The following is a 7,386-nucleotide window of genomic DNA, read 5'->3' as shown; positions in this document are numbered from 1 at the left end:
GCATGATGAAGGTGAGTGGGGCATGTCAAGATAGGTAGCATGTGAATTTCCGAGAATGGGGCAGGGCCAGGGGAAAATGGGGAGCTGGACAGATCAATGATGTGGATTGTGAGAGACAAATAGCCAATAGTGGGCCGGAGCAATGAATGGGAACGAGGTAGGGCAATGACTATGAGTGGAGCAGAGACCTGATAGAAAGTGGGATTTTACAAGTACATATGACGGGAGGGAAATGACAGGATACTGAGGACAGATTTTTAATAGAGTGGGGAATTGCCACCATGGAGTGCAAAGGAATTGTGGGGCATGCCAATGATGGAGAGAAGAAGGGAAAGAAAATGACTGGTAGTGGGAAGGTAGTTTATTGGGTGAGGGACAGGACAGTAAAAGCAGGGCAGGTCAATGGCTGGAAGCCTGAAGAGGACAGAGCAATAACTGAGAGAGGGCCAGTGCCAGCAGTGAGGGGGGATCAGGGTACAGGGAGAGGGCCAGGCTAGTAAGAAGGAGCAGTGCGGGCATTGGTGGGTTGCCACTGCCAGACACGGTAAGACAGATGCATTAGGCAACAAAAGAATGCGGCGTGGTGCAGGGTGTGACACACAGGCGGGAATCTGGGCAGAGCAGTGATGGGAAATGTGGAAAGGGGTTGGTACAATGAAGGGGAGGGGTGTGGAACAATGAGCGCATCACTGGAGGCCGTCTTGCAGCTGTTCAATGGGAGCATTTCCGGGGCCTATAACATGCTGTCATGGATCACCAACGACAACAATAGGTTTCATCTCCATGCTGCAGTTTCATGGAGGCAGGACTGCGCTGAAGCAACAATTGAAGGTTTTAGGGGTACCAGCTGATATCCCTAGCAACTGGGTGAATGGTATTCCCAACAGGTAAATGCTCCTCAATTGGAGTTCAAAGATATACGCAGAGTACAGGCAAACATCGCTATTAGCCTGTACTCTGTCACTGTGTATATCTTTGAACTTCAATTGATTGAGGAGCGCTTACCTGTTGGGAATACCATTTACCCAATTCTTTACTTGTTTAAACCGTTGGTTGTAGGCTTAATCCCGAAAGGTGGCAGCCCTCCATTCTCAGGAAACCAGTTTCCAGGGCCAGCAATTTACAGGCGCAGGCCCCGTTTAAATCTAACAAACACACCGCAACCATTATCCCTGGCAACTGCTCTGCTACACCTGGCACTGCGTCTGTGACCCATGGGTCAGGGATCACAGAGTAAACCGAAAGTAAAGAGGGCTCTGATATGAACCAGCTTTACTTTCTAGGTGCCCATCCCTTCTCCTACAGCTTTCTACTGACTGCTATGTGCAGGGAATAAGGGGTGGGATCTCCTGTTCAAAGCTGGAGCTCATTGGCTGGACGTTACTGCCATTCTACACGGGAGAAGATGCGCGGGTGGCAACCCGCACAGTCGGCAGCTGAAGCGGGTGAGGCACAGGTCCACTGTTATTGAAGCTTGTGCACCGCATGTCAGGTCAGCGAGGCGTCAGTTGTGGGTGCAAAGTAAGTGAACGTGTGGAGTGAATGGGTGGGTGGATGCCAGAGGAGGCCGGGGAAAACGCAGCTGGCCTATGCTTTTCAGATGATGGAGCCTATACCAATCAAAAAAGGCATTAACTGGAATTAGATGGCAATACTGGGGCATCTGATATTGCTCATGATTTACACCATGCTCCTGCAGAACTAACTGACATGATTGGGACATTTGAGGATGCACTTGGCATGCCATTGCACCCTCTAAAACCTTGAGGCTACACAGTAGGTGACTAGACCACGCGGATGACTAGTACTGGATGGCATTACTGAGGGCATTGAGGTTGTGCTTGGCATGAGATGGCAGCAGCTGGGGCTGTGACGTTGCACAATACATATGGCGACCTTAGCATGCACATGAACATGTACTGGTTTTGGTTGGCATGACTGGTGCATTTAAATCTCTGCTTGGCGTATTATGGTTCCGCACATAGCTTTTTGTTAGCCAGAGAGGAGAGAGAACCCTGTCCTGATACTGGAAGCTTTGAAGTATTACTGTGTTCGTGCACAAAAATGTATTTGCCCAACCACAAAAAATCTTTAAAGCTGCTAGTTTCAAGAAAGGTTTCCCTCACTGCTTTGCCTACCAAAAATAAAAATGCACACATCAGCCCCCTCCCCACGAATGCGAGGGAACATATAACAAAGTTATTTGTTCTTTCGCATCCGAGGGGAAAGGGCTGATGGGCACACTTGTTTTTTTACTAGGCAGAGAGGCGAGAAAAGCCTTTTCTTAAACTAGCAGTGTTAAAGGGTGTTGCACCGTATGTATATGCATGTGTGCAAGGAGTGTGTATGTAATGCATGTGTGAATGAGTGTGTGTGAATGAGTGTATGCTGTATGGGGGCTAGGTGCGCATACAAATGAGCGAGTGTATGATGAATGGGATGTTTAAATGAGTGTAATTGTGTGTGTGAGCTTAGGTGTAATGCTGGGCCGCTATCTTTTGATACTTGGGACCCACGCCAGACAACCCATGGTGGTAGAACAGATGTGGGTGGAGCCTCCAAGCTTGCCCCACCCACTTTCTGAAGTGGTCCCTTCCATCACCAGTCAGCTCTCCACCCCTCCCGAAATGTAGGTTTTGTTGCGCCCCTGATGCTGGGTGCCATTATTTAGGCATTTGTGTCTGCATTTTGCATATGATGGCAGCAACTGGATACGTGACTTTATTCGTGGCATTAATGTGATTGTATGAAGCATATGTTAAGTGATATTTGCATGGTGCCTGACTGCCATTTTCCTGGACTCAAAGCTGCTTAGGCTGTCTGAGAGTTTGTCTGACCTTAGTCTGAACATACATGATACATTAGTACATTGTATTGCCATAGGACACTGTATGATGCTATAAATTTACATTTTCACGCAAATGGCATTTTTTTGGCAGAGATAACTAGTAATGTAACATTATATATAACAGCATGGATACGTGTTAGGTGGGGTTGCTGTGTGATATGCTATGCCATTGAATATGCGGTTTCTGGCTTGAGAACTGTTAGGTTTGGGCTCAGCCAGGTAATATGGGGAGTTGAGCTGCAATCAGCATCCTAAAAAATGAAATATATACATGAGTATAAGAAAATAATGTTATTTAATATCATGTGAGTCAAGATGTATCTGGCATGCTCTCACTAACATGTTTTTCTTCAGATCACCCAGGCACGTTCCTGAAATATTTTAGAAAGACTGTAAAGTCAGAAATAAAAAATGATGCAGCACATAGATGTATCAATGAGTACATCGAATTGTTGGGAATACAGGTTAAATATGATAGCTTACTGCTGCAATTCAAACTAAACACTAGCCTGAGCAACAACATGAGAGAAACTCATTATTAAAAATGGCTTCTGCCATCTATCAAACACCTATGTGAATTTACCCTTTTTTTTATGCCACTGGAAAAGAATGCTGCCCTCAACATTCCTGTTTTTTTTGTTTAAAAGATGGTAACCCCTGTTGCACCGCCCTTACTCCTTCCTCGCCCACTACCTAATCCCTTTCCTGATAGCCCTATGTATGTGGGGTACTTAGGAATGATGTGGCTGGAGTTTATACCATGTCATACAAAACAGGAAAAAGATCCAAAGCCAACAATAGAGTTCTCGTAAGCAACACGCTGATCAATAAGAGGGCAATTCAGAATGACTGGGACAGGGCCGTGGGTGTTGCAGATGCTGGTGCATGAGATTCCCAGTGATGACAGCAGCTATTGTCAGGCATGAGGAAGGGGTCACTATTTTGAAACGGGGAAGGCCTAGTCAGTCATTTCCTGTTTTGAGGTTGTGTAATGGTTTATTGAGAGGCCACCATCAACAAAGGGAGTTCCTTCCCTCCCCAATCTAGGTGTCACACAATAACCAGTTTAATGTTAGTTCTTTTTGCAGCCCTATCTCAGCCTCGCAATATGCCCCTTGGATCCCTCCCCCTGAGCTACCAATGAGCCAAGAACCAGGCCGGTGTACAGGTAATATGTTTCTTTTTTATTCGAATTATAGGTCATAGAAATCACATTAACCTACACATGCCACATTCTTTGTGGCTCAAAATTAACTTCTTGTTGCACAAATAAATCACACAAATTACAATACTTTTCTTTTTTTACAGATTACACTTCAAGAAATAATCAAACTGGTCAATGAACAGAAGTCATTTACATGTGTAATGCTGTGCAATTTTGATTTTTCTGCATGCATAAAAGGCAAGCAGTTGGGTTTATAGATTGGTACAAGTGCATTTGGCAATTATGATTTCACCCACACTTTTGGTTTAAAATAAACACAGGGTGATTTAGCGGTTTGTTTTCAGACACTGAAAGATCTGTGTTGGGGAAGCTGGATGGTAAAAATTGGGATGATTTGTGAATTTTGGATTTTAGACCACCCTCCAATTAAAGGCCTGTGTTGGTGAAGCTGAACACACAGGAGTAACCAATTAAATTACAGTCTATAGTTTTACGCACACACTGGGAATGAGCTTTGTTAATTTCGAATTTTAACAAAAATCACCCTGTGATGTTCTGCCAAGGGGAATACATTAAATTCATATGTTTTAGTTAAAATGGATCAGGATCTACACAGTCTTGCCTCTCCGCACCCGCTATAAAGGGAAAGGATTTAAGACCACAGACCCCACCCCCACCTTTTGGTTGCAAAGGGTTCAATTCTAGATACATAGAAAACCTCTGTTTAAAGTCCAGGAAAACCAGCTGCATGTCAGGACCCTTTGGAAGGGCAGGGCAGGGGTCTGGTCACTCCACTCTCAAAGATGGTCCTCAGCTGCTCTCCCTGATGTTAAATTTCAGCAGCTCTCTCCCTTCCTCATAGTGCATCTACTTAATATAGCACCAAAGACACCATCAAGTTTACAATCTTGGGGAGTACCCAGCAAGAGTTCTCGCAAATAGGAGTGGCCAGTTATCCTTCTCTCTCTTCCCAACTCCAGCCCCTCTCTAAAGTTTGGTTTAGGAGACTGGAGCAGACATATGGTAATTCCCATTTACAATCCCCTTTGTTCTCATGTCAAATTTTGGGCAAAAACTAGTTATGTGCCAACATTTCATAATTTTATTAGCAACTGCCATAATATATTTATTTTCTGATTCAGCTAATCAGGGGGAATGTAATAAAACAACAGCCGGGTCCGCACCATGTTGCACAGCAGTTTGGCAATTTTTCTGCAGTTTTTACAAAAAACATAGCAGTTCGGAACATTTAATTTATTAACCATAATCCAAATGTTACCCTCTACCAGCATGCCAACTCGCGCATATGGGACATGTGAAAAGCAGCCAGGAGTGCATGTTAGCTTGCCCTTACAATTCCCTAAATTGTAGACAAAGGAATTTTACATCACCAAAATCACCTTGGAATTTTCTACAACATAAAATATACAGTGTGATTTGTAGTTTCTGAGGAAAAGCCACAATTGTTATGGTCCATTTAAACAAAGGGAATCTTCATATGTGCAATTATGAGGTTCTCTTCCGCCAGGACATTTGTCTCTCTGGGACAGCCTGTTTGATTAGTCAGCAATGTGGGATGCATTTGTTACACAGAGATCCTCCGCTGCAACATCTGGCACCCTGTCCTTTATCTGAAAAGCTTCTAATTTCCTGAATTTCTTTCTTCAGTGTGCAGCCTTAATTATAGCCCCTTTGTTTATACCTCCCCCCCCTACTTTGGTCATGCACCAGCCCAAGCATTTGGCCTGCTCAGAACTGCCCTTAGAGACAGTAGGTCTAGGCAAAGTCTGGTTTCATCACCTCTTAGAAGGGCACATTTTATTGCATTTGTAAACCGTTGGGATCCCAGATAGGCCTTCAGTGCGGGAGTTCTTTGTGAATTTTATCCCGAGCACCACCATTTGTCCAGGGCTGAAACTGACTCACATATTGCATTTTTGAACATCAGCCTTGATTTCTTACTATACAGTGTATTTTCAGGGTCCACTTTGCTTTTTCACTGAAAGTATAGGGATGTTTCTTTCAGTAATTAATAAAATATACTTTTAATTATCTGCTGTTCATTTTCCTGCTGAAAAGTGAGTCTGAATTGTCAAAGTGCACCACTTTTTGATGGGTGGCAGCTTCAGTGAAAATGCGGCATTTTATTTCTCAGCTAATAATGTGATGTGCTTTTCCAATCTGCACTTGGATTACATTTTTGTTTTAGCCATCTCTGGATTTCCTTTCCAGAAAGACACCCGCATACTCTGCCTAAATAGACCTACAGGAACTTTTAATGCGAACCAAGCAGGCTGTTCTTTTCAAATGTTTTGCCGGTATTTTGCATGTGAAGCATAATCTACCTTACATTTTGTCAACACACACGCGCCATGTCTTTTCCCTGACATCTTTATGCTAGCAGAGGGACATTTTTCTCATGTCTTCCGTGAACTGGCATACACACATGCAAAGCCGTTTTTGTGTCAGTGTTCAAAGATACTGTTTTTCATGTGAAAGGGACCTTTGAATTTATTCTTCCTTTGTGAATTAAAAAGCTGCTTTTCCTTTGGTAATGACAGGTAGGCCTGATAAAACCAGCCATTAAAGTCGGGTCCCGCAAAGGGAACTCGTAGTAAGGCGGTAGGGGTTTACCGGTACTGGTGCCCTTACCGGTATCGGTAAACCCCTACCGCCTAATGTGTAATGAGGCCCATTGTCTGTGTGTGTGTGTGCTTGAATGAAGATGTATGTACTCATCCTGTCTGTGTGTAATTCTATAACACACTGGACAGTCTTTTTCATAATTATACTGTTATTTTTTACATCTAATAATATGAAACCATATTTTTTTAGATAGGTGTGTGTGTAAACAAACATTTGGAGAGCTGAAAGCTTTGCAAGTGACACTTCATCATAGCAGATGGGAGAAATGACAGTAAGTTAATTTTACCATTTATACATGCTCAGTGGCATTTACTCTGTTCATATTTTTATTTATTTTGTTTTACATTTTTAAAGCACTTACAGAGCCCGCGGGCATCGAGGCGCTGATACAGGAATTGTTTGTTTTTTAGTTGCATAATTATTAATTATAATTTATAACATGCTTAAACACCCAGAGTTTTCTAAGCGCGGACCCGGGGATTGAATCTGTGTTGCGTCGTGTTGTCTTGCTTTCAAGGTGCGCATGTTGCTGCTGAGCTAGGCTCCTGGGATGTATTGTATTTTTAGAAGAGGTGTACATGTACTGTGTAGAAAATATTCATACCTGTAGTCTGTGTTCATGCATGTGGATGTGCTTGAATCTGCAAGTGGAAATCTTGGGAGGTTTTATAGTAGTTGTTGCTGTAGGTTCTTTGCAGTGACAACCAAATTGTACTGGGAGTGATCA

Source organism: Ambystoma mexicanum, chromosome 10 (assembly GCF_040938575.1).
Source record: "Ambystoma mexicanum isolate Mex_15411 chromosome 10, UKY_AmexF1_1, whole genome shotgun sequence".
NCBI lineage: Eukaryota > Metazoa > Chordata > Amphibia > Caudata > Ambystomatidae > Ambystoma > Ambystoma mexicanum.
The sequence above is the reverse complement of the archived record's forward strand: the minus strand, read 5'-3'. Positions refer to the sequence as shown.